Here is a 26,964-nt window from a genome sequence, read left to right as displayed (position 1 = left end):
AAATATGACCGAGGCTGTCATGTCCGTCTTTGGTGATCCGAAGAACCCTGAGGAGCAAGACTTCCACAATGACGAAGGGTGAGAAGTGAAGTCTGGCCCACCGGTCCTTAGCTTTCTGGAAATGTGTTACAGTAGTTGAAAAATCCCTGCTGAAGTTAAAATTAAGGTTAAAGTACCAATGATTGTCTCACACACACTAGGTGTGGTGAAATTTGTCCTCTGCATTTCACCAATCCCCTTGTTCCACCCCCAGGGAGGCGAGAGGAGCAGTAAGCAGCAGCGTTGGCCGCGCCCGGGAATGATTTTTGATGATTTACTCCCAATTCCAACCCTTGATGCTGAATGCCAAGCAGGGAGGTAATGGGTGACATTTTTATAGTCTTTGGTATGACTCGGCCGGTGTTTGAACTCAACAACCTACCGATCTTAGGGCGGACACTCTAACCCAGTGGTTCTTAACCAGGGTTCGCTGAGTCGGGCACAGGGGTTCGGTGGAGCCTCCACTCAAGCCACACCTGACTCATCGTGTACATAAAAACTTCTCCCTATCGGCATATTAGGGATACAACAACAGCAGAACCCAAACTGATTTGCAGGTGTGTAATTTGTTATGAGTTCATGCACTGTGTTGGTTTTGTTCTTTGAACAAGGTGATGTTCATGCAAGGTTGTGCACCAGTAAAAGATCATATAACTTTGTTTTGAATTTGAAAAACATTTTATTTTTCACTAAAGAAGGGTTCGGTGGATGCGCATATGAAACTGGTGGGGTTCAGTACCCCCAAATAGGTTAAGAACCACTCCTCTAACCACGAGTCCACTGAATAGGTATGCCAAAGAAATACCAAGAACCAGAGTCATCGGAAGTTGACGTTTGTGTTTTGCGAAAAATTAAAACAAATTCCATCCATCCATTTCTACCGCTTGTAGGGGTGAAAAAAAAAAAAAAAAAAAAATCCCCAAATTAGTAACTCAGACAAAAGAAGGAGACCAAAAGCAAATGTCCACTAACGGCACACACTTAACAGGACAAAGCGATGTAAAGCAGTGAAACTCTATACCAAACGGGGCCACCTCCACTGGGCCCCTGCTCTTCCTGACCCCTATGCGTGTAAAGCAAGTTGAGAGGACCACTGTTTCCCAGAGAGAACACATCGGAGGAGAAAGGAGGCAGTCCTCTGGCTTCTCACACTTCACGCCTTTTAGCAGAGAGGGAGAGGTCAGAGGTTAAAACAGACCACTTTCATAGAAACTACCTCGGATGTTCGTCTTGACTTGTTTTTTATTTGTTCTTTTTTTTTATTTTACTGTTTCCAGATTTGGTTGCCATAACACACATCACTCCTCAGCTCCCGTTACCCTGTTTACGATCCCGTTAACTATGCATGTGTATAACACTTAAGGGTATGAGATCACAAAATAGTTTTAAAGGCCTACTGAAACCCACTACTACCCACCACGCAGTCTGATAGTTTATGAAATATTAACATTGCAACACATGCCAATACGGCCGGTTTAGTTTACTAAATTACAATTTTTAATTTCTCGTGGAGTTTTTTGTTGAAAACGTCGCGGAATGATGACACGTGCGCGTGACGTCACGGACTGTAGAGGATATATTAGTGCAGCACCATTTGCGGCTAAAAGTCGTCTCTTTTCATCGCGCAATTAAACAGTATTCTGGACATCTGTGTTGCTGAATCTTTTGCAAATTGTTCATTGAATAATGGAGAAGTCAAAGTTGAAAGATGGAGGTGGGACGCTTTAGCCTTTAGCCACACAAACACACAGTGTTTCCTTGTTTAAAATTCCCGGAGGTGAAGCTTTACTATGGATCAGAGCGGTCAAGCGATTATGGTTCCCGACCACTTGTCAACCGGCAGATTTCGGTGAGAAAATTGTGGTAAAAAGTCGCCTCTTACCGGAGATCAGCTGAGCTTGTGCCGTCCATGAAGCTGCCGTCGACTTCCCTCAGAGACTGGCGTCAAAACACCCGTGGACACACCCCTCCGACTATCAGGTACTATTTAATCCCACTAAAACACTAGCAACACAATGGAAAGATAAGGGATGTCCCAGAATTATCATAGTAAATGTGTCTAAAAACATCTGAATCCGTCCCAATGCAATCGCCTTTTTTATTTTTTTTACTTTATTTTTTTTTCTAGTCCTTCGCTATCAATATCCTCATCCACGAATCTTTCATCCTCGCTCAAATTAATGGGGAAATTGTCGTTTTCTCGGTTCGAATAGCTCTTGCTGCTGGAGGTTCCCATTAAAAACAATGTGAGGACGTGAGGAGCCCTCACCCTTGTGACGTCATCGTCTGCTACATCCGGTAAAGACAAGGCTTTTTTATCAGCACCAAAAGTTGCGAACTTTATTGTCGATGTTCTCTACTAAATCCTTTCAGGAAAAATATGGCAAGATCGCGAAATGATCAAGTACGACACATAGAATAGACCTGCTATCCCCGTTTAAATAAGAAAATCTCATTTCAGTAGGCCTTTAAGACAGTCTGGATGTATTTACGTTTACTTATTTTTTGATAAAAATACTATTTTTTTTGTTTTGTTTTTTCGGTTAGAGTTCTATACATTTATGCTGCTGAGTTATTGTTGCTGACCATTTAGAACAGGGGTGTCAAATATACGGCCCGCGGGCCGGATCAGGCCCGTAAACAGGTTTTATCCGGCCCGCGGGATGAGTTTGCCAAGTATAAAAATGAGCCCGAATGCAGCTGAGATGGGCTCCAGCCACCCCAAAAGGGACAAGCGGTAGGAAATGGATGGATGGCTCTTTCAAAGTTTTTGGTTGCTGACTCCTGGTTTAGCTCAAGGGATGTCGTGGTGTTTCGTTTGTGATTAAGAGCTACAAACCCGTTTCCATATGAATTGGAAAATTGTGTTAGATGTAAAGATAAATAGAATACAATGATTTGCAAATCATTTTCAACCCATATTCAATTTAATATGATACAAAAACAACATATTAGATGTTCAAACTGATATACATTTTTATTTTTGCAAATAATCATTAACTTTAGAATTTGATGCCAGCAACATGTGACAAAGAAGTTGGGAAAGGTGGCAATAAATACTGATTAAGTTGAGGAATGCTCATGAAACACTTATTTGGAACATCCCACAGGTGTGCAGGCTAATTGGGAACAGGTGGGTGCTATGATTGGGTATAAAAACAGGTTTTGGAACAACATATGCTGCCATCTAAGCGCTGTCTTTTTCATGGACGCCCCTGCTTATTTCATCAAGACAATGCCAAGCCACATTCAGCACGTGTTAAGACTGCGTGGTTTCGGAAAAAAAGAGTGCGGGTACTTTTTTGGCCCGCCTGCAGTCCAGACCTGTTTCCCATCGAAAATGTGTGGCGCATTATGAAGCGTAAAATACGACAGCGGAGACCCTGTACTGTTGAACGACTGAAGCTCTACATAAAACAAGAATGGGAAAGAATTCCACTTTCAAAGCTTCAACAATTAGTTTCCTCAGTTCCCAAACGTTTACTGAGTGTTGTTAAAAGAAAAGGTGATGTACACAGTGGTGAACATGCCCTTTCCCAACTACTTTGGCACGTGTTGCAGCCATGAAATTCTAAGTTAAATATTATTTATAGACAAAAAAATTAAGTTAATGAGTTTGAACATCAAATATCTTGTCTTTGAAGTGCATTCAATTGAATATGGGTTGAAAAGGATTTGCGAATCATTGTATTCCGTTTATATTTACATCTAACACAACTTCCCAACTCATGGAAACGGGTTTGTATATGAATTTACTTTGATGGATTGATAGCACTGGGGAGGTGGCGACTCAAATATTTGCTTGCAACCTAAAGCAGATCATTCATAAGAAGGGGCACTTGCACATCATGTACTACTGTATGAAGCACTGTAAAAAAAAAAGCGCCCCTTCCCCTTGTCCACAGGCAGCAGCAAATGTATGCATGAGCGCCGTATGACGGAGGGTGACTGATGGAGAACGTGCACATTAACATGCCAAGGCCACAAGAGACGTTGCACTGAAAGCATTAATAGAGTGACTGTTTCAGAGAAAAAGAGCGCTGATGTGATTGCAATGTGTGTCGAGGGAACCATCCTGCCGTAGCCGACCGTGCAGACTTTATAGATGCCCTTATAACACGTTTCTATGTATTTAGGAGATAAATCGCTTGGCCTTTACAATGAAATTGAGTGCAGGACGTGCCGAGATATGCAGTCCTCATCTTCGACACATCCAGCAAACCCCGCCACCCTGCGTCCTGCAGTCATATTTCTCATTTTCATGAATCATGCGCGCACCACATGCTCGTCAGTGAACATATACAGCGCACAACATACGCCCAAGTGCCCTCAAGAAAGACAAAGGGCGGAGAAGGGAACAGCGCGGGGGGCAGGGGGAACATGTAGCAGTATGACATCGCCCGTGTGCAACAACGCTGGCGATGTGTGGAGCAGGACAAAGGAGGGCGGGACACAGGGGGAAAGAGGGGCGCCGACAATAGCACCGACGGATGCTGGTGGTGCAGCAACAGATGGCGTCGGGTGTAAACCCGGGTTTTTCCCATTTTTAAAGGGAACGTTTGACGGATGCACTTTACATTTGACTCTGAATTATCTTTGCTTTTTGTACCTGTTGTTGGTAGAATTTGGAACTTAGCTCACGTTCAAGTGCACTGGATGCTAAGGTGTACTCATACTGTGAAGTTGGTTTTTGTGAGCAAAAATTATAGAAATACGCATCGTAGGAAAACCGAAGCATTTTGTGCCATAAGAAATAATAATAATAATAATTACTGTTCCAGAGACCTAAAAATATGACTGGGAAGAGGCGGAGCCGGCAGTCCGACAGCGAGGCAGGACACACCGTAGCCCAGCCCAAGATGGCGGTGAGGATGCGTGGCCAGCAGTCCGACAGCGAGGCAGGGTACGCCGGAGCCCAGCCCAAGATGGCGGAGAAGAGGCTTGGCCGGCAGTTGGACAGCGAGGTAGGACACACGATAGCCCAGCCCAAGATGGCGGTGAAAAGAGGCGTGGCCGGCAGTCCGACAGCGAGGCAGGACACACCGTAGCCCAGCCCAAGATAGCGGTTTTGGAGGCGTGGCCGGCAGTCCGACAGCGAGGTAGGGCACGCCGGAGCCCAGCCCAAGATGGAGTCGAGGAGGCGTGGCCGGCAGTCCGACAGCAAGGCAGGACACACCGTAGCCCAGCCCAAGATGGCGGAGAAGAGGCGTGGCCGGCAGTCCGACAGCGAGGCAGGACAGGCTGGAGCCCAGCCCAAGATGGCGGAGAAGAGGCGTGGCCGGCAGTCCGACAGCGAGGCAGGACATACCGTAGCCCAGCCCAAGATGGCGGCGAGGAGGCGTGGACTGCGAGCGAGCGGCGAGGCGGGGGAGCACCTGGAGCAACGCTGCAGTCACCGGTGCGTGGATCGCGCACCTGGGTACAATTGATTAATCCTCTCGCACTGTATAAAAGGGCGACAGCCATGAACGTCAGGGAAAGAGGCGGAGAGACGAGAAGGAGGAGAGGGAAACTGACGCTGAGAGAGAGAGAATGAGAGCGCGAGAGAGGCGACGACGCCCGAAGCAGAAAGGCAATAATAATAATAATAATGAATTAGATTTATATTGCCCTTTTCTATTACTAGACACTTAAAGCGCTCACAAAGAAGTGGGAACCATCATTCATTCACACCTGGTGGTGGTAAGCTACATCTGTGGCCACAGCTGCCCTGGGGTAGACTGACGGAAGTGTGGCTGCCAGTTTGCGCCAACGGCCCCTCCGACCACCACCTATCATTCATTCATCATTCGTTCACCAGTGTGAGCGGCATCGGGGGAAAGGGTAGAGTGTCCTGCTCAAGGACACAACGGCAGCGATTTGGAAGTCAATAGGCGGGGAGCGAACCTTCTACCCTCAGGTTTCTGGCACGGCCGCTCTACCCACTACGCCATGCCGCCCCAGGCAAGTGGCTGACGGAGCAGCTGAAAAGCAGTCTTTATTGAAAAATAAAGAAGTCTAAGCGTGCCGGCGCTATGTCCTTCCTTGACGGTCCTTGGAACCCACATGACGGCTTGAGGAGTCTGTCACAATGACCACAAAACACATGTAATAGAGGATAATTACTGTTTTACACCCAGTAAACCAATGCCAAATTGATTTCACACCACTCTTGCTTTGAGGGGTTTTGTTGGCAAAGACAGATACCCCTTTTTTACTTTGAGTTCTTTCTTGAATTCAACAGAGTTTCTCACTTTCTTTATCAAAGTGCTCTGACTCGCATCTTTCTTTGGCCCCATGGTGGCTTATGTTGCAGCGGTATCAAACAAAAAAAGCGCAGAGACTGAATATTCATGGGATTCTTTGTTTGGGCGCTACATTCCTTGGAAGGATACACAGCAAACGCATTAGTTTAGTGGCATTTTACAACCGAGACAGTATACGAATAATTTGGGCCAACATTTTCATCGAAAACTCTCGTAATATAAGTAGGGCAAACAAAAACTGAGGTATGACTATAATACACTTACCTTGCCCTGACCTATACCTCTAAGACAGGGGTGTCAAACTCGTTTTTATTGAGGGCTATATCGCAAATATGGGTGCCCATGCAACAGTGAATATTTATTCATCTAAATGTATATTTGCTTGTTACACAATTTGCATAAGCTAATGCTTGGAATATCTTGTTGCATGCACAGATAATGCTAAAGGTTTGAAGATGTGCAGTACAGGTGCTCCAAAAAAATCGATTCACATCCAATTTGCGACTTTTATTAATTGGATTCCAAATCTATGAATCATTTATGATAATCGATTTTAAAATATCACATCTATGTATGTGTATATTTATTTTTTCAAATTTTTTTTTTGTTTAAGAATATTAAACAACTTTTATTGATGTTATCATTAATACTGTTGCTTTCATAAATGTTTGTTTTTCCTTCATTTTAGTACTATGTTTTTGTTTTGTTTTTGTCATTAGCTTTGTAAACGTCAGGACTTGGAATAAGGAGAGGACTCAGATGCAGATATGAGGTTCTAATAAAGCTTTTATTTTGAAACAACTTTTAAACCTTCAGAGCCAGAGTAATACGCATTTGATGATTAACAAAAAACCTTCAGCGGAAATAATTCCGAAAAGGGGTAAACCTAAAATCACTCCAAAAAAAGGAGGAATAAACTATCGAAAAGACGAACTACAATTAGTGTTGTATCTGCTGTGAAAAATCTAACATAAAGCGCTCCAACAGGAGGAAGAACAAAAAGGGCTATAAATTTATACTCTATAAAAATAAACAAAATATCACTCAACCTTTGAGGAAGAAAAGGAATTTAGAAAAATACAAAAAACTCACCACATTGGTTGGACAAAGGCTAGAATAACAAAGGTCGCTCTAAGGAGGAGAAAAAGTGAAATTCACAATTAAAAGCATGGGTTCTTTGTTCCAAGGAAGTAGACGTGGGAAAAGACAAAGCATGGATACAAACATGGACTTGGACGCTAGACTGACACGAAACCTCGAGACAATCTGGCACAGAACAAGGGGAGGCAGGAGCTTAAATGGAACATGAGGGTAATGGGAAACAGGTGGAAACAATCAAGGGTCAGTGATGACGTCAGACTGGTGACACAAGAGGAAGGGCCCGTGATCTGAAACAAGAGGAATTGCTTTTCAAAATAAAACATGTAAATCACAAGACAGAAAAACCAAGACTAAGACACTCCTCACCGCGGTGTGACAGTAAAGTGCAATCTTAAGTAATATATAAATCTGTGATTGAAATTGAGAGTGAAAGAGAGTTTGTTTTTTTCTGTCAAAATTAAAACAAATAAATTTAGCCAGAAAATAATGTGTCCTTTCCAGTGGGCCTAATTTTGTTTGACACCTTTGCTCTGTGATGTAATCCAAAATGAATTAGTTTGGCTCGGGTTCACCAGTTTGAGCGAGTGTTTGCATCTTGCTTTATTTTTTGTTATTTTTACAAGAAGGATGGAAATAATCGGTAGATTTGATTAACCAGAACATTTGAATGTCTTGCCTTTTCCACTTCTTTTCCTTGTCGCCACGCTGCTTAGTGCCAAGGTTGTCTTCCTATGTCATTGCCCAGAACAGTCGGAGGGAAACAGCTCGTGCAGCAATATCTTTCCTCACCATCAATAAAGAAACTATAGCGCATGCCCAAGGTCACCAAGCAATTCCAAGCCATCCCATTCTATGTTTTGTGTTCTTCAACCCGCCTCAACCCTCATTTTATTTATTGACGCTGAGCCATATGGATGCACATTGTGGTGTATTAATTAGACCCCTTGGTGTGGCATCACACACAGGGGACAGACTCTTGGACTTGGTATGCTGGGAGCGACTTCTACTTCTACTTTGTTTGGAACGATGGGATCAGATGCATACAAATTATTTCATGTGTTTATTGGAGATGACTTCTGATGAAATTAGATTGGTGTTAGCACTAAGGGTGCTTGGTTGTCATGGCAATAAATAAAAACACATCAATTAAAAATAAAACAGTACAATTGATAAATATCATTATTTATTAATTTAAATATGACAGTATGAAATATAACATCTATAAATATACATTAAAATAAAGTAGCGAATGTTACAAAAAGTTAGGGCTTTCACTAACTTATACTATTAATCACAACAAATAAATAAATAATACAACAGTTTTGTTCCTTCACCTTAATTGGCAGTGTCAGTGATCAGCAAAGATGAGTGAGGAAACAAACCTTGATGGTACTGACTAGAAATAAGAATTTTAGGTTTTGAGCAAATAAATGAGTCCAACACTTTAAAAATATTCGTTCATGACATTTTCACAATAAAAATTGCACTTCCGTCTCAATATGGGGGTCTTTTTTAAAGTTGATATACATCTAAGCACTATGATTCGTAATTGTTACGGCGGAGGGTGGGTGGTTGGGGGGGGGGGGGGGGTGAGTGTGTGTGTGTGGGGGAGTTGGGGGGGGGGGGGGGGGGGGGGCGCAGCTTACAGCATGGTTCGTTCCCCCGGGATGCAAACAGACCGTTCCGGACAGGACGTGCAGGTAGGAACATTATTTATTTTTGAAAAATGTACAAAAGGTAAAAAAAACAGAAAACAAACCGACGGACCAACGTGCCAATCGCACTTGAAGCTAAGGCTACTACTTAGCATACACCAGTGGTTCTCTACCTTTTTTCAGTGATGTACCCCCTGTAAAAAAAAAGTTTTAATTCTAGTACCCGCTAATCAGAGCAAAGCATTTTTTGTTGAAAAAAAGAGATAAAGTAGTAAAATACAGCACTATGTCATCAGTTTCTGATTTATTAAATTGTTTAACAGTGTAAAATATTGCTCATTTGTGTGGTCTTTCTTGAACTATTTGGAAAAAAAGATATAAAAACAACAGAAGAATTTTTTATTCATTTTTATAAAAAAAAAAAATATTTTTATTTTTATTTTTATTTTTTTATTAAATCAACATAAAAAAACACAATATACACTTACAATTAGTGCACCAACTACAAAAACCTCCCTTTTTCATGACAAAGAAAAAAAATAAATAAATAAATAAAACATTTAAAAAAGGAATTATAACAAAGGATTCAAATATTTGATTCCCTCTCTGACGTTCATCTGAACCAAAATTTATTTAAACAAATGCATTGGCTCGAGGCTAATTTACCTCAGAAAATCACATATATACATTAGCGATTAGCATTAGTTATATACTTTTTTTTTAACAATTTGTAGAGCTCAACAAGAGACAGGACTGGCACATGTAAAATCTTAATTGCCATAGATTACTACAAAAAAAAAAAATGAAAGCAGTTGACGACGGGTTTGAGGTAAATGAGCAAATATCATCCTTATTTGAGATATTTAATCTTACTTAGATTTCAGTTTTTCCAGTGTTTTCATGTTTGTCTAAATGCCACATTTGTCAAAAGAAAAAGATTATATAAGCAAGGCTCTTCAGATTGTGGAGATCATAGAGTGAAAATATGTTGTATCAGCAATATGGATGAAACAACCTAATAAATGGATTAAGAGAACAGAAAAACAGGCATGCTTACCCAATGTATGAGTTCACACATGCTCGTCCCACTAATGAGCCACTGCAAAACACGCTAAAACACCACAAAAAAAAGTGAAAGTCTAAAACGCAGATGTGTGCGTGCAGTTAGCAGAGAAAGAAGAATCTTTGTCTTGTCGGTACCTCAACAAGCTGACCTTTCCTGCCTGGAGCACAACCTTCTCCATTTGCCCAAGTACTTAAGTGTATGGAATTCCTAAAACTCACACATGGTTTCCACTGAGGGACTGAAGACCTGGGTGGGCATCAGGACCTTTTGCTTGGTTGATGAGGTGGGCCGTTTCAACTGAGGGCCCAACGGATGGAGCACAGGGGGCCACGATGGGGGCTTGATGGGAGTAGGGTCAGCCTAAGGGGTCATGGGGAAATGGGCCGATACAGGTCAGTGTTTGCCCAGCTGTCTCGTGGGGAGTTGGGAAGGAAAGTGAATGGACGGTATTGGTAAGTTCTAACAGACCCTTTTTGTCAAATAGTTTGTCTTTGAGTAAGATGTTGGAACACCCAACTGCGCCTAAGACCCACAGAGATTTCCTCCAGAAGGTCTTATCTTTGTCCATGTGATGTCAGATTAAACCAAAATTGAGCTGGTCGGCCATAATACCCAGCAATATGTTTGGAGGAGAAAAAGTGAGGCCTTTAATCCTAGGAACACCAATCCTACCAGTTGGGTGTTCCAACAGGACAATAACCCCAAACACCATACTTGCCAACCCTCCCGATTTTCCCAAGAGACTCCCTAATTTCAGGGCCCCTCCTGAAAATCTCCCGGGGCAACCATTCTCCCGAATTTTTCCCAATTTCCACCAATATTGGGGGACGTGCCTTAAAGGCACTGTCTTTAGCGTCCTCTCTCACCTGAAAAGGAGATTATTTTATACAGTATGTCTCCATTATCCATAGGTTTATCTATAACCCATAAAGTGGCCAGGCACGGAGCTATTTCTCAGCGTGTGTTTATTCCAGCCGGCATTTTAATATACTAACACAAAACATCCGGATTCCGGATCATGCATTGTTTCAAAACTACAGCAAGTAGTAATGTCCAAAAACATAACAGAGACGAAGCAGAATTAGAAAGAAGAGACTTGGTGACGACGAGTAAGAAGAAGTACGCTTGCAAGTTCCAAAATGATTGGAAAATAATAATTTCTATTCATCCAGGACAGCTCGAAGGGGAAAGGGTATGCTGTTTGCAAATTTTGTACATCAGACATCTCCATTGAACACGGTGGCCGAACGGATATACTCATTCATGAACAGATTATATATATATATATATATATATATGTATATGTATATATATATATTCATCCATTTTCTACCGCTTGTCCCCCTTTGGGGTCGCGGGGGGTCGCTGGAGCCCATTTCAGCTGCATTCGGGCGGTGGGCGGGTACACCCTGGACAAGTCGCCACCTCATCGCAGGGCTAACACAGATTGACGGACAACATTCACACTCACATTCACACACTAGGGCCAATTTAGTGTTGCCAATCAACCTATCCCCAGGTGCATGTCTTTGGAGGTGGGAGGAAGTCGGAGTACCTGGAAGAAACCCACGCATTCACGGGGAGAACATGCAAACTCCACACATAAAGATCCAGAGCCTGGGATTGAACCCAGGACAACTCAGGACCTTCGTATTGTGAGGCAGATACACTATCCCCTCTCCCACCGTGCTGCCCTTATGTATATATACATGTATATAAGAAATACTTGAAAATATATACACCCCTCACTACACCTCTCACCCCTCCATCTCCCGAATTCGGAGGTTTCAAGGTTGGCAAGTATTCCAAACACACGTCAAATCAGGCAAGATTTAAGGGTTTGGAATGGCCTTCCAAAAGTCCTGACTTAAACGTGTGGACAATGCTGAAGTAACAAGTCCATGTCAGAAAACCAACACATTTAGCTGAACTGCACACATTTTGTCAAGAGGAGTGGTTAACAATTCAACCAGAAGCTTGTGGATGGCTACCAAAGGCGATTTATTGCAGTGAAACTTGCCAAGGGACATGTAACCAAATACTAACATTGCTGTATGTATACTTTTGACCCAGCAGATTTGGTCACATTTTCAGTAGACCCATAATAAATTCATAAAAGAACCAAACTTTATGAATGTTTTTTGGGACCAACAAGTACGTGCTCAAATCACTCTATCACAAAAAAATGAGAGTTGTAGAAATTATTGGAAACTAAAGACAGTCATGACATTATGTTCTTTACAAGTGTATGTAAAGAACCGGTAGGAGGCCACAGGGAAGACCCAGGACACACTGGGAAGACTATATCTCCCAGTTGGCTTGGGAACACCCTGGGATCCCCCAGGAAGAGCTGAACGAGGAGATGAAAGTCTGGGCTTCCCTGCTAAGGGTGCTGCCCCCGCGACCCGACCTCGGATAAGCGGAAGAAGATGGATGGATGGATGGACAAGTGTATGTAAACTTTGGACCACGACTGTAAGGTTGATGTATTATTAGTTTCTAAAGTTTTTTACTGCTTATTTTTCTCAGGGGTCACAGGGAAGCTAGAGCCTATCCTACAGCAGATAACACCTTGGATTGGTAGCCAGCCAAACATGGAGGACATCCATTCACACTTATATTCACACCCACTGTCTCAGTGTGGGAATCGATCCAGTGTAAGCCATCCATCCATTTACAACTGTACCGTTATGTTCACATGAGCGCTGTCAGCTGACTTTTTGGATTCCGCTCAAACGAACTCTGCTGCGATTGTTCTGTTTGTTCGGTCAAGGGTGAAGACACAACCATTCAGGGCATGGTTTGCATCAAAAAAATATACTGACAGACACATAAAAGGTATTCTCAGTCTTGCAACTCTGTTGTGGTTTGATTTCATTTAACGAGGGCTGTCAAAGTTAATAGACCTGTTAACAGAGATTCTGTTTAAAGAGGCTGTCTTCTAACGAGGAACACACGTGAGATCATGAAACACACCATCTTAGTCTTCCGTCCATCCATCTTCATCAGGGTCACGGCTGAGCGGGAGCCAGTCTGAGCTGAGCTGTCACCAGTCAATCACAGGGCAAATATAGACAACCAAGGGTGTCTCGTTAAAGCTTTTTCACTTCCAATAGTGGAGTCCTCGACAATTTGCCCATATCGATATTAATCCCATACGATATTAGCTGGAATCAAAGTGCATATATCAGGGGTAGGGGACCTATGGCTGTCGAGCCAGATGTGGCTCTTTTGATGACCGCATCTGGCTCTCAGATAAATCTTAGCTGACATTGCTTAACATGATAAGTAATGAATAATTCCGCTGGTAATCACAGTGGTAAAAATAACATTCAAAATATAAAACATTATCATACATTTTAATCCATCCATCTGTTTTCTACCGCACCTGTTCAAGAGGTCGCATTAATGGTAAGAAGAATTTTATTTATCATTCGTGAGCTTCCGAATAACGACATTATTAAAAAGAATAACAGACTTATTATGTGAAGATCTGTCACTTCATTTCTGTTTGTGCTTCTTTGTTTTGTATTTACTTCCCATCTGTGCTCTTATATTGTTTCCATTTCTTGCTTGTCCCGCTGGGCGCTGTGTTTTTTTTCCCTCACCTGCTGTTGATTGGCAGCCGGTGCACACCTGCTGCCAATCAGCATGTTTCTATTTATGCTCGTCTCACGCGCTCCTCAGGGCTTGAAGATTGACTATTGTTTGGAACTGTGCATGCAAGACTGCTTCATTCTCCTCTGTTGATGATATTAAAAGCCTCTTACCTGCTCTTCGCTCTCCTGGTTCCTGCATCTTGGGACCGCGACTACTGCTGCCAGGCGAGTTTGTGACATATTATGTTCTATAAATGTTGGTCTTACGTAAAAACGCAAACATTTAGTTGTATTCAGTGTTAAAAAATATTATATGGCTCTCACGGAAATACAGTTTAAAATATTTGGCTTAAATGGCTCTCTTAGCCAAAAAGGTTCCCGACCCCTGAGGTAGATGTATCAATTTTGTTATGTATAATGTTAATAAAAAGGCGCTATCAAAGGAAATCACTTTGACAAGAAAAACTAACCTAATGACAGGCTTACAGTGTATTTAACCCTTGTGTGGTGTTCGGGTCTGTGGGACCCGTTTTCATTTTTTTATTAAAAGAAAAATTATACAATTAATTAATTTTTCAAACTGAGACTCACGGACTTTGGCTCATTTTTTGTGAAGAAAATATATGAGAGTAAATATTTAATGACCACAGACCATACACCCCCCTACACATTTCTATTACATACAGTATAAGATGTCCGGGTCCACTGGAAGTGTGGAAATTGATGTGTTGTGTACCACACACACACACACACACACACTCACACACACACACACACACACACACAGCAGGCCTAGACAGAAGGAGGACAGAGTGTAGGTACACAAAACATCAGAGGGTCAAATGTGCGAGAAAATGAGAGCAGACAGTGTTGACAAACAATGTTGCAACCTTGTGTGGGAACCGCAGGTGCTGAAACACAAAAAGAAGAATCCCTGTGGGATGCAGAAACTGGCAGAGAGATTTTCCGTGCAACGTTCATATTGTTGTTACTCAGCCACGAAGAGTTGAGTTTATACCAAAAAGTTCTATTTTGGTTTCATCTGACCACATGACATTCTCCCAATCCTCTGCTGTATCATCCATGTATCCATTTCGGTATAAACTCAACTCGTCGTGTTTGGAGGAAGAAGAATACTGAGTTGCATCCCAAGAACACCATACCTACTGTGAAGCATGGGGGTGGAAACATCATGCTTTGGGGCTGTTTTTCTGCTAAGGGGACAGGACGATTGATCCGTGTTAAGGAAAGAATGAATGGGGCTATGTATCGTGAGATTTTGAGCCAAAACCTCCTTCCATCAGTGAGAGCTTTGAATGGTTGACCAAATACTTATTTTCCAGCATAATTTACAAATAAATTATTTAAAATTCCTACAATGTGAATTCCTGGATTTTTTTCTCACATTCTGTCTCTCACAGTTGAAGTGTACCTATGTACCTCTGTCATCATTTTAAATGGGAGAACTTGCACAATCGGTGGCTGACTAAATACTTTTTTGCCCCACTGTATGTGCTTTGCTATGGAGTTTATAGACTGGGCCCACTTAGGAGCCCAGTCTATATTGTATTTTTTTACTCATTCTTCCCCAGCGTTGACCTTTTTCCTATCTTTTACTGGGCGCCTTGTGGCAACCCATCAGCGTTCCTGTTCAGTAGCCTTGTACACTGTTTGTTTGTCTAAGTTTTGTGGTGAAAACAGGGTTTTGTTGTACTTGTGCAATGGCAATACCTACCTAGATACCTAGAGGCAGAAATGCATTCTCAATTAGGCACAAGCTTTGAAACAGAAATAACACTAAGCAGAGGAAAGGCGGTATGCAAAGTCTGACCTGTCATACACGGCAAAGCAGTCCAAGATGTTAAAGAAGTGTAAAATCAAGGGAGGTTGGAGCGAGGACTCGACGCAGGGCCGCTACGCAATCTAAAAGGTTGCGAGGATTGTTACCATCTTCTCTTCTGCTCAAATTAAGCCTTTGTTGAAGATTGAGGTCATCCACTGGGTCATGTGGAATGATTGCATTACCCCACTATTGCGTCATTCGGACCTCAAATCCACCACTCATGCCCAAGTACAGACGATAAGGTGTCATCGCCAAGATGAGAGAGACAGTTAGAACGACAGTCTTGGTGGTGTTGTCGTTGTTGTTGTAGTTGCTGGCTCGTCTTATCAAACCTTGAGCTGCACACGAGAGAAATGAAGGTCACAATGGCTACCTGTTCCCCAATAACTACCATCCCCCATGTTCCTCCGGTCAGAGTCTTTCGTTACTATTGACAGCTCACTCAATAACCATTACTTTCAACTGAACATGAGGTTGGTGGACCCTGCTGGGTTGCTAATCGCACGATCAATACATGGCCATAAAACACCACTGAGATCACCAGAGGGATCTATTAGAATAACATGTACCACTAACTGGAGTGCATTATATTACATCCATTATATTTACTTATTTAGAATACATAATTTTTTTGACCTGTTCAACCAATCCTTTTTTTTGTTTTGTTTTGTTTTGTTTATTTTTGTTTTTATTAATATCACTAAATAGTATTGAACTCCTTTGTTTTGACAACCTGTAAGCAAATTTTCAGCTTGCTTAATAATAATACAAACACAGGCACACATACAGTATATAATGTTTTGTCTAGAAAAGATATGGATTGCCCCCAAATGGTCAGATGTGGTCACTGCATGGGTCCTGCTCAAAGGAATGCCATCTGATGTTCAGTTACAGCACGCTTTATTAGAAAAAAGATCTTTATTGTCAAATATGTGATAGCATAGGATATTTACTTATTGACTTTGACATTTCTTGTTTTTAAATCTTCTTGTTGATGCAGGTGTTCTAGCTCTATGGTCTTAGTGGGTTACTGATATGAAGAACATTCAAGTTTTCCCTATCCTACATGTGACCAGAGGAGTAGCAAAAAACTCTGGGCCCCTATGCACAAGACTCCTAAAGGGCCCTCTCCGCACCCTGAACTCAATGTTGCCGCCCCTTTTTAAAAAAACATGTAAAAACATGAGATATGTTTTGGACATTTTAAAAGATGGGATTAACATATCTAGAACCTACAAACCCCGTTTCCATATGAGTTGGGAAATTGTGTTAGATGTAAGTATAAACGGAATACAATGATTTGCAAATCCTTTTCAACCCATATTCAATTGAATGCACTACAAAGACAAGATATTTAATTTTCAAACTCATAAATTGTATTTATTTTTTTGCCAATAATAATCAACTTAGAATTTCATGGCTGCAGCACGTGCCAAAGTAATTGGGAAAGGGCATGTTCATCACTAACAACACTCAATAAACGTTTGGGAACTGAGGAAACTAATTGTTGAAGCTTTGAAAGTGGAATTATTTCCCGTTCTTGTTTTATGTAGAGCTTCAGTTATCAACAGTCCGGGGTCTCCGCTGTCGTATTTTCTGCTTCATAATGCGCCACACATTTTCGATGGGCGACAGGTCTGGACTGCAGGCGGGCCAAGAAAGTACCCGCACTCTTTTTTTACGAAGCCACGCTGTTGTAACACGTGCTGAATGTGGCTTGCATTGTCTCGCTGTATTTATCGCCACCTTTCCCAACTTCTTTGTCACGTGTTGCTGGCATCAAATTCTAAAGTTAATGATTATTTGCAAAAAAAAAAAAAAACATATTTTTCAGTTTGAACATCAAATATCTTGTCTTTGTAGTGCATTCAACTGAATATGGGTTGAAAATGATTTGCATATCATTGTATTCCGTTTATATTTACATCTAACACAATTTCCCAACTCATATGGAAACAGGGTTTGTATCTCGATTAAACTCTTTTAAAAAATATTATAAATTACATTTTTAACAATACGTGCCAAAAAATCAATATTAAGTGGCCAGAATATGATTTTAATTGAAATAACCTGTCGTTAGTCTTTTAGATATGATTCTAAATCTGTCAAATATTTTGAGATTATACACGTACACAAGTAGGATTATCGTCAATGGATAATACAAATCACAAAAACTATAATAATACAGCAATATTATAATCATTTTATCATTATTAGTGCATCTTCTGGAGGTTAGACTCCCCCTGTCTTTAAAACCCAGTGACGCCTCTGTTTCTAACCTCAATTGAGGGTCCTTGAACGCACCACAGTTATGGGCAATGATATACAAATGTATATGTAATTTTCTCCTATGCTGCCACAAATATATGTATTATATATTTACAAGGGCTTTCAAAGTTAACGCGATAATAACACGTTAACTATTATTTCCTTCAACGGCACTGATTTTTTTTAACGCGCGATTAAGGCACACACGTCCTGTTTGAACCTCGGCCCATTCCGCAACATGGGAAAATGTATCAGTGCTGAGTTACGGTTGAGCCACAAGCAAGGTGAAAATAGCGAGCAGAAATGGACAAAAGAAAAGCCCAAGTCCAAACCCATGATAGTCGTTCTCGGGACAAAACAAGACTATTTTCCTCCATGATCGCCGTCAGCCTTCATCACAGGAGAAAATACCTGCTGGCGCGCTTGCATTCAGAATGGTGGAGATTCACTTCCGTGTTTACACTACAGTTTACTGCATTGATAATCTAATATGTTAATGTTTAGTGTAACTGATTTTGTAAGATGAAATAAAAGCTCAGCAGAAAGGCGAGACTGTAGGCAGGAAGTCTAGACACAATTCTTTATCGAAGACGTTCACGTCATCAAAGACACCTCTTCTCATACCAATCACATACCTCCTAAAGCAGGAATACAAATTCTGTATTCCTTCAAAATACAAAATCTGGTAAGACACCAACACACTACAGGTATTTTTTTTTTTTTTTATTGTCATTAAAAGCGTGTTTATGTCCTCTTTGTGGTGAGTTAAAAAAAAAAAGCATAATGTTTAAAAAGCATTCATTAAAACTAATTGTCCAGTCATGTTATTAAAAATGTGAAAATTATTTGTCCAGGGTACAATGATTAATTATGAAAAAAGTACACCTATTTGCAATTTAACGCAATTAATTTTGAATTTACTCCGAACAAAATGTGGTTACTCGTAATTTAATATTTTAATTGTTTGACAGCCCTAATTTCTACCTTCCTGCTATCACCTTATGCTTGTTTGGAAATGTCAGGGCTTTGTGTGAATGCTTAATGTTGAGCTTTGATGACGTTATGACTTCCGTATTGAGTGAAGTGTTGAAATCTAGGTTTGAGGTTATCAAAGTGGAACGAACCCTTTCGTATTTTTGATAGCTGGTATAGTTCTTGTACGTTATTAGTTGTTATTAGTTAGTATTGAACTTTCACGGCTATGTTCATTTCCAATGAATATTCATGACGTCATTTTTTTTTTAACAAATTGCATTGTTTAAATGACTCACCATATTCTGCAAAGGCACTATAGAGAGCCTACTGGCCAACTGCATCTCTGTCTGGACTAGAACCTACAGTGCCTCAGACTGGAAGTCTCTGCAGAGAGTGGTGAGGATGGCGGAAAAAATCGTCAGGACTCCTCTTCCTCCTATCCAGGATATAGCAAAAAGCAGCTGCCTGACCAAGGCTCAGAAAATCTGCAGAGACTACTCCCACCACTACCAAGGACTGTTTTTCACTGCTGGACTCTAGATAAAGGTTCCGCAGCCTCCGTAGCAGATCTGTAAAAGCTTCTTCCCTCAGGCCATAAGACTCTCGAACGCATCAAAATAATTCCCTTAATTCCCCCCAAAAACAGATTAACTCGCTGGAATATAAAAGACAATATAACATACATCCATAAACCTGGATGCATATGTAAAACTACAATATTGTCAAACTATGGTGTGGTTTGTTTTCCCCGTGGTGCAAAGCGATTGGACTGGACACGACGTGTAGGTAATGACATATTTTAATTTTACTATAAACAGGAACAAACAAAAGGCGCGGAGGTTCAAAACTTGGCTATGAAAACAAAAACTTGCACAATGGCAAAACTATGGAAATGAAACAAAACTTGCACTACGGCATGAATAACGAAAAACCTACTTGGAACGAGAAAGGAACATGGATCATTGGCTTGGATAACGAGGGTGAGTAGAAAGTGATGTCGCCAGGCTTAAATAATGCTGTGGTGATTTAGAGGTGCATGAGTCCATATGAACCAGGTACATGACAAGACAGGTGAAAACTAATTTGTAGTCTTGGAAACTAAAACAAACCAGGGTGCGCAAAAACAGGAAGTAATGGATTCAAAAACATAACAGAACATAACTAAACAGAACATGATCACAAACACATGACAAATATATGTACCTGTACAGTAATCTATTTATTTATATCTGCACCTTATTGCTCTTTCTTCCTGCCATACAACGAGTTAATGTAATGAAATTGCGTTGTAAGTCTAAGAAATAAACAACATTAAAGGCCTACTGAAACCCACTACTACCGACCACGCAGTCTGATAGTTTATACATCAATGATGAAATATTAACATTGCAACACATGCCAATACGGCCTTTTTAGTTTACTAAATTACAATATTAAATTTCCCACAGAGTTTCCTGTTGAAAACGTCGCGGAATGATGACGCGTACGATGACGTGTGTTTGTGACGTTGTTGCTTGGAGTGGACATTTTAGCCCAGCATCACTTACGGTCATCGCGCAATTACACAGTAATTTGAACATCTGTGTTGCTGAATCGTTTGCAATTTGTTCAATTAATAATGGAGACTATAAAGACGAATGCTGTTGGTGGAAAGCGGTGGATTGCAGCTGCCTTTAGCAACCGATACACAGCCGGTGTTTCTTTGTTTGTTGTGAAGCTTTAACACAGAGCAGTCAAGTGAACATGTTTCTCCACGTCAACCGGCAAGGTTTTGGATGGGAAAATGGTGATATTAAGTCGGCTCTTACCGGAGACTTGAGTGGATTATGCGACCTTCTCCTGTAGTTGTCAAAAAGGCAGCTGTGATCTTGGCTCCGGCTTCTCTCAGAGACACTGGCGTTCACCGCAGCCCTCCGACTTCCAGGTATAACTTTATAATCCCACTAAAACACTATTAACACAATAAGCAGGTAAGGGATTTTCCAGAATTATCCTAGTAAATGTGTCTAATAACATCTGAATCGCTCACACTGCCGTCGCCTGGAGACGTCGCCTTTTTTTTGTGTGCTTCACTCTAACTTTCCTCATCCACGAATATTTCATCCTCGCTGAAATTATTGGGGAACTCGTCGCTTTCTCTGTCCGAATTGCATTTGCTGCTGGTGGCTATGATTGTAAACAATGTTAGGATGTGAGGAGCCCTACAACCCGTGACGTCACGTGCACATCGCTACTTCCGGTACAGGCAAGGCTTTTTTATTAGCGACCAAAAGTTGCGAACTTTATCGTCGATGTTCTCTACTAAATCCTTTCAGCAAAAATATGGCAATATCGCGAAATGATCAACTATGACACATAGAAAGGACCTGCTATCCCCGTTTGAATAAGAAAATCTCATATCAGTAGGCCTTTAAACTTTACAAAACCCCAGGGAGCCCGCTGTGGTTGGGGCCCCTGTACAACACCCCCACTTACTCCTTCTACTTGCTCATGTGACCATAACGCAATCCTCCAAGCAATCTACGTGTTGATCTTTATTTAAGATCTGTGTGTATGTGCGTAAGTGCATTAGTGTCTGTGTGTACATCTGTGTGTGTATCTTGGAGAGAACATCCGGGTTGTGCGGCAGTGATGGATTGTCTTGTCCAGTATTGCTGACGAGCGTGCAGTTTCCTTTACTCTGTCAATACAAACAAACTTGCATCCCGTTGATAAAACACACACACACACTCGGAATGTTTCCGCAGGCAATCAGTCATCCAAGGCTGCATATTGGCGTGCGGAGTTCAGTCCGAGAGACTTAGAATACACTTTATCTTCAAGGTACATATGTCTTTGTCACATTGTTTAATAATAACATCCAGCTTTTCTCTGGCGCTCGCATCCCTCAAAGCTTTGAAGAGATCAGTTTGGACACATGTGTCCAGACACCCCCATCTCTAATCAATATCGGGGGGATTTGTCAACATTCTCCTGAGAAGCTGCTCTTGGTCCCCCTACCCCAATCTGTGTCTGCCGTCTTAACCCTACCTGTAACTAGCAGATGCTTCTATAGAGCGGCCCGTGTTGGTATTGATCGGGAGATTTGCCTTGTGATGTGCTGTAGAACAAAGCTGGAACAATACAGCATTGTTTTTCTCCTTCTCGTACAGTATGGCTGTTACTATTTTTTTTTTAAATGACCGAGACAGCGGCATGGATGAAGGGTTTTATAGCGTTCCACGTCGAGGTGTGCTGAGCAGAGATTGTGAATATCATAAATGGCCGTTTCGATATGCAAGCTGCACTAAAGAAGGTAGTTGTTCCTCCCCTCATATCAGCTACAATCCCGCTGAAGGTCTTTCACCTTTTTTCAATGATTATAACTATCCCCTGTAATTCACATGCATGCCATGAATAATTCATCAAGCACAATACCAGCCGGCCCATTCAAACGCTGATGGAAAATAAAAATACAAAGCCTTCTCAGGAGAATCTATTTGTTAATTCTCCGCATGCATAATTAATTCTGCATGCTTAGGCTACAAAGAAGGGAGAATGACTCGTTTTCACATTCAAAATCCCGTTGGCAAATAGTGTTGAGTGGATATAAATGGTGTTTTGTTAAACCACAACTTGTGCATATGCTGAATGTGACACGGTGTGTTTTTGGAAAGCGAACTGTGGAAATAACAAATAGGTAATTATTTACTCGGTTTTATGATTTAATTATTTTTTTTAATACAAAATCTCGCTACTAACTCACCAGTGCCTCCATGGAAATGCCCTCCTCTACCTCAAAGAAGTACCGTATTTTTCGGAATATAAGTCGCAGTTTATTTCATAGTTTGGCCGGGGGTGCGACGTATACTCCGGAAGGACTTATGTGTGAAATTATTTACATGTTACCGTAAAATATCAAATATTATTTATCTTATTCACATATGAGACTAGCCGGATGTCAGCAATCGTCACACACCCACGTCAACCAATGAAAATTCGGCGGAAGCGGGTCATGGCAGAAGTGCATTGTGGGAAAGAAGACGCTACCTGCTACGGTAAAAACAAAGGGCTGAACAAAAATGGCACCGAAAAGGAAAGCATATACTGCAGGTTACAAGCTGGAAGTAGTGAAATACGCAGCACGAAACGGCAATCGAGCAGCAGAAAGAAAGTTTGGAGTAAACGAGAAACTTGTAAGGGACTGGCGAAAAGCGTAGACTTCTATTACTGAAATGAAGAAAACTAAAAAAGATAATCGCGGGCAAAAGGCTAGGTGGCCACAGCTCGAGGAATAAAGGCTGGAATAATTGGAACTGCACCTGACGATGACTCTGACGTAAGCGACGTACCGATAGAAGAGGAAGAGGCGCATTGTCTTCCTTTGGAGTTGGCAGAATTGTTTAGAAGCTATATCGAAAACGAAGATTTCATGGGATTTAGTGATCAGGAGTGACAGATTGTTTGGTAAACGCATAGCATGTTCTATATGTTAGAGTTATTTAAATGACTCTTACCATAATATGTTACTTTAACATACCAGGGACCTTCTCAGTTGGTTATTTATGTGTCATATGACAGCCTGTTGTTCACTATTATTTATTTATTTTAAATTGCCTTTCAAATGTCTGTTCTTGTTGGATTTTATCTAATAAATTTACCCCAAGAATGCGACTTATACTCCAGTGCGATGTATATATATTTTTTTCCTCCTTTTTTATGCATTTTCGGCAGGTACGACTTATACTCCGGTGGGACTTATACTCGGAAAAATACAGTACTCACCCCCAAATCCTCCACACGACACCTCCGCTCCAAACAGGCTAATCTCCTCCAACCTCCAAGGACAAAGCTACAAACTATGGGAGACCGGGATTTTTGCTCTGCTGCTCCCAGTCTAAGGAAAGTTCTCCCTGACCACCTGAGGGCACCTCAGACTGTGGATGCTTTTAAAAAAAGGCTTAAAAACACCTTCTTTTAAAAAAAGCCTTTTTATAGATAGATGCATAGTAGTACTAGTTATTAGGCTGTTGTAGTTTTCCATCCAGGTTTTTATATTTTGATTGATTGATTGATTGATTTTTATTATCTTTGTTTTATGGGCAGCACGGTGGGGGAGGGGTTAGTGTGTCTGCCTCAAAATACAAAGGTCCTGAGTAGTCCTGGGTTCAATCCCGGGCTCGGGATCTTTCTGTGTGGAGTTTGCATGTTCTCCCTGTGACTGCGTGGGTTACCTCCGGGTACTCCAAAGACATGCACCTGGGGATAGGTTGCTTGGCAACACTAAATGGTCCCTAGTGTGTGAATGTGAGTGTGAATGTTGACTGTCTATCTGTGTTGGCCCTGCGATGAGGTTGCGACTTGTCCAGGGTGTACACCACCTTCCTCCCGATTATAGGTAAGATAGGCACCAGCGCCCCCCAAAACCTCAAAAGGGAATAAGCGGTAGAAATGGATGGATGGATGTTTGTATCATTATTATTTATTTATCTATATTTATTTTATTTTATTTTATTTTTTAATACAAACCCCGTTTCCACATGAGTTGGGAAATTGTGTTAGATGCAAATATAAACGGAATACAATGATTTGCAAATCCTTTTCAACCCATATTCGGTTGAATGCACTACAAAGACAAGATATTTGATGTTCAAACTCATAAACTTTATTTTTTTTTGCAAATAATAATTAACTTAGAATTTCTTGGCTGCAACACGTGCCAAAAGTAGTTGGGAAAGGGCATGTTCACCACTCTGTTACATCACCTTTTCTTTCAACAAGACTCAATAAACGTTTGGGAACTGAGGAAACTAATTGTTGAAGCTTTGAAAGTGGAATTCTTTCCCATTCTTGTTTTAAGTAGAGCTTCAGTCGTTCAACAGTCCGAGGTTTCCGCTGTCATATTTTACGCTTCATAATGCGCCACACATTTTTGATGGGAGACAGGTCTGGACTGCAGGCGGGCCAGGAAAGTACCCACACTTTTTTTTTTACAATACCACGCTTTTGTAACACGTGGCTTGGCATTGTCTTCCTGAAATAAGCAGGGGCATCCATGATAATATTGCTTGGATGACAACATAAATTGTTCCAAAACCTGTATGGACCATTCATCATTAATGGTGCCTTCACAGATGTGTAAGTTACCCATGTTTTGGGCACTAATACACCCCCTTACCATCACAGATGCTGGCTTTTGAACTTTGCGCCTATAACAATCCGAATGGTTATTGTCCTCTTTGTTCCGGAGGACACCACGTCCACAGTTTCCAAATATAATTTGAAATGTGGACTCGTCAGACCACAGAACACCTTTCCACTTTGTATCAGTCCATCTTAGGTGAGCTCGGGCCCAGCCAAGCCGGCGGCGTTTCAGGATATTGTTGATAAATAGGTTTGACTTTACGTAGTAGAGTTTTAACTTGCACTTACAGATGTAGCAACACATTGTAGTTACTGACAGTGGTTTTATGAAGTGGTCCTGAGCCCATGTGGTGATATCCTTTACACTGATGTCGGTTTTTGATGCAGTACCGCCTGAGGGATCAAAGTTCCGTAATATCATCGCTTACGTACAGTGATTTCTCCAGATCTCTTAACCTTTTGATGATTTTATGGACCGTAGTTGGTAAAATTCCTAAATTCCTTGCAATAGCTCATTGAGAAATGTTGTTCTAAAACTGTTTGAAAATGTACTTACAAATTGGTGACCCTCACCCCATCCTTGTTTGTGAATTACTTAGCATTTCATGGAAGCTGCTTTTATACCCAATCATCAAATCAAATCAAATCAAATCAAATCAAATCAAATCAACTTTATTTATAAAGCACATTTAAAATCACCACATAAATTAATTACAGAGGTTCAGACATGTGAATATTACCCAATAGTAGTATCCGACCATGCTCCTCTTTTAATTAAATTAAATTTTCCTGACGTTAATATGCCCAGACGATTGTGGCGATTTAATCCTCTTCTGCTATCAGATGAAAACTTTCTGGAATTCATGTATGACCAAATCTCTCTGTTTTTAGATATTAACATGATGCCAGATTTCTCCATGGCGACTGTCTGGGAGGCCCTTAAAGCATACCTCAGGGGCCAGATAATATCATTTACGGCCAAAAAAATTAAGGATTCAAAGTCAAAACAAGTGGAATTGGAAAAACAAATAGCTGATATAGATAAGGAACATTCACAAACTCCATCTCCAGATTTGTACAAAGAACGTCCATCCATCCATCCATCATCTTCCGCTTATCCGAGGTCGGGTCGCGGGGGCAACAGCCTAAGCAGGGAAACCCAGACTTCCCTCTCCCCAGCCACTTCGTCTAGCTCTTCCCGGGGGATCCCGAGGCGTTCCCAGGCCAGCCGGGAGACATAGTCTTCCCAACGTGTCCTGGGTCTTCCCCGTGGCCTCCTACCGGTTGGCGAGCCCTAAACACCTCCCTAGGGAGGCGTTCGGGTGGCATCCTGACCAGATGCCCGAACCACCTCATCTGGCTCCTCTCGATGTGAAGGAGCAGCGGCTTTACTTTGAGTTCCTCCCGGATGGCAGAGCTTCTCACCCTATCTCTAAGGGAGAGCCCCGCCACACGGCGGAGGAAACTCATTTCGGCCGCTTGTACCCGTGATCTTATCCTTTCGGTCATGACCCAAAGCTCATGACCATAGGTGAGGATGGGAACGTAGATCGACCGGTAAATTGAGAGCTTTGCCTTCCGGCTCAGCTCCTTCTTCACCACAACAGACCGGTACAACGTCCGCATTACTGAAGACGCCGCACCGATCCGCCTGTCGATCTCACGATCCAAAGAACGTTTAAAACTAAAAACAGAATATGACATACTTACTTCGCACACTATTGAAAATCTGCTGTTAAAAAATCGGAGTAACATTTATGAGCACGGTGACAAAGCAGGGGAGGTTCTGGCAAAACAGCTTAATGGGGCCAGGGCCAAGCAAATAATTAAGGGGATGAAATCGCAGGATGGCGAGATTGTCTCTGACCCGTTAGGAATAAATGAGGCATTTCAAAGTTATTATTACAATCTTTATAGCTCGAATAATTCTTGTGACCCCTCCTTTGCATCTAACTTCTTTAGAGATCTGCCTATTCCAACTTTGTCTCCAGATCAGGTCACGACCTTGGACGCACCAATGCAGATGCAGGAGATTGTGGAGGCCATCAAA

This window comes from Nerophis ophidion, linkage group LG25 (assembly GCF_033978795.1).
Source record: "Nerophis ophidion isolate RoL-2023_Sa linkage group LG25, RoL_Noph_v1.0, whole genome shotgun sequence".
Classification (NCBI taxonomy): domain Eukaryota; kingdom Metazoa; phylum Chordata; class Actinopteri; order Syngnathiformes; family Syngnathidae; genus Nerophis; species Nerophis ophidion.
Note: the sequence above shows the minus strand (reverse complement) of the source record.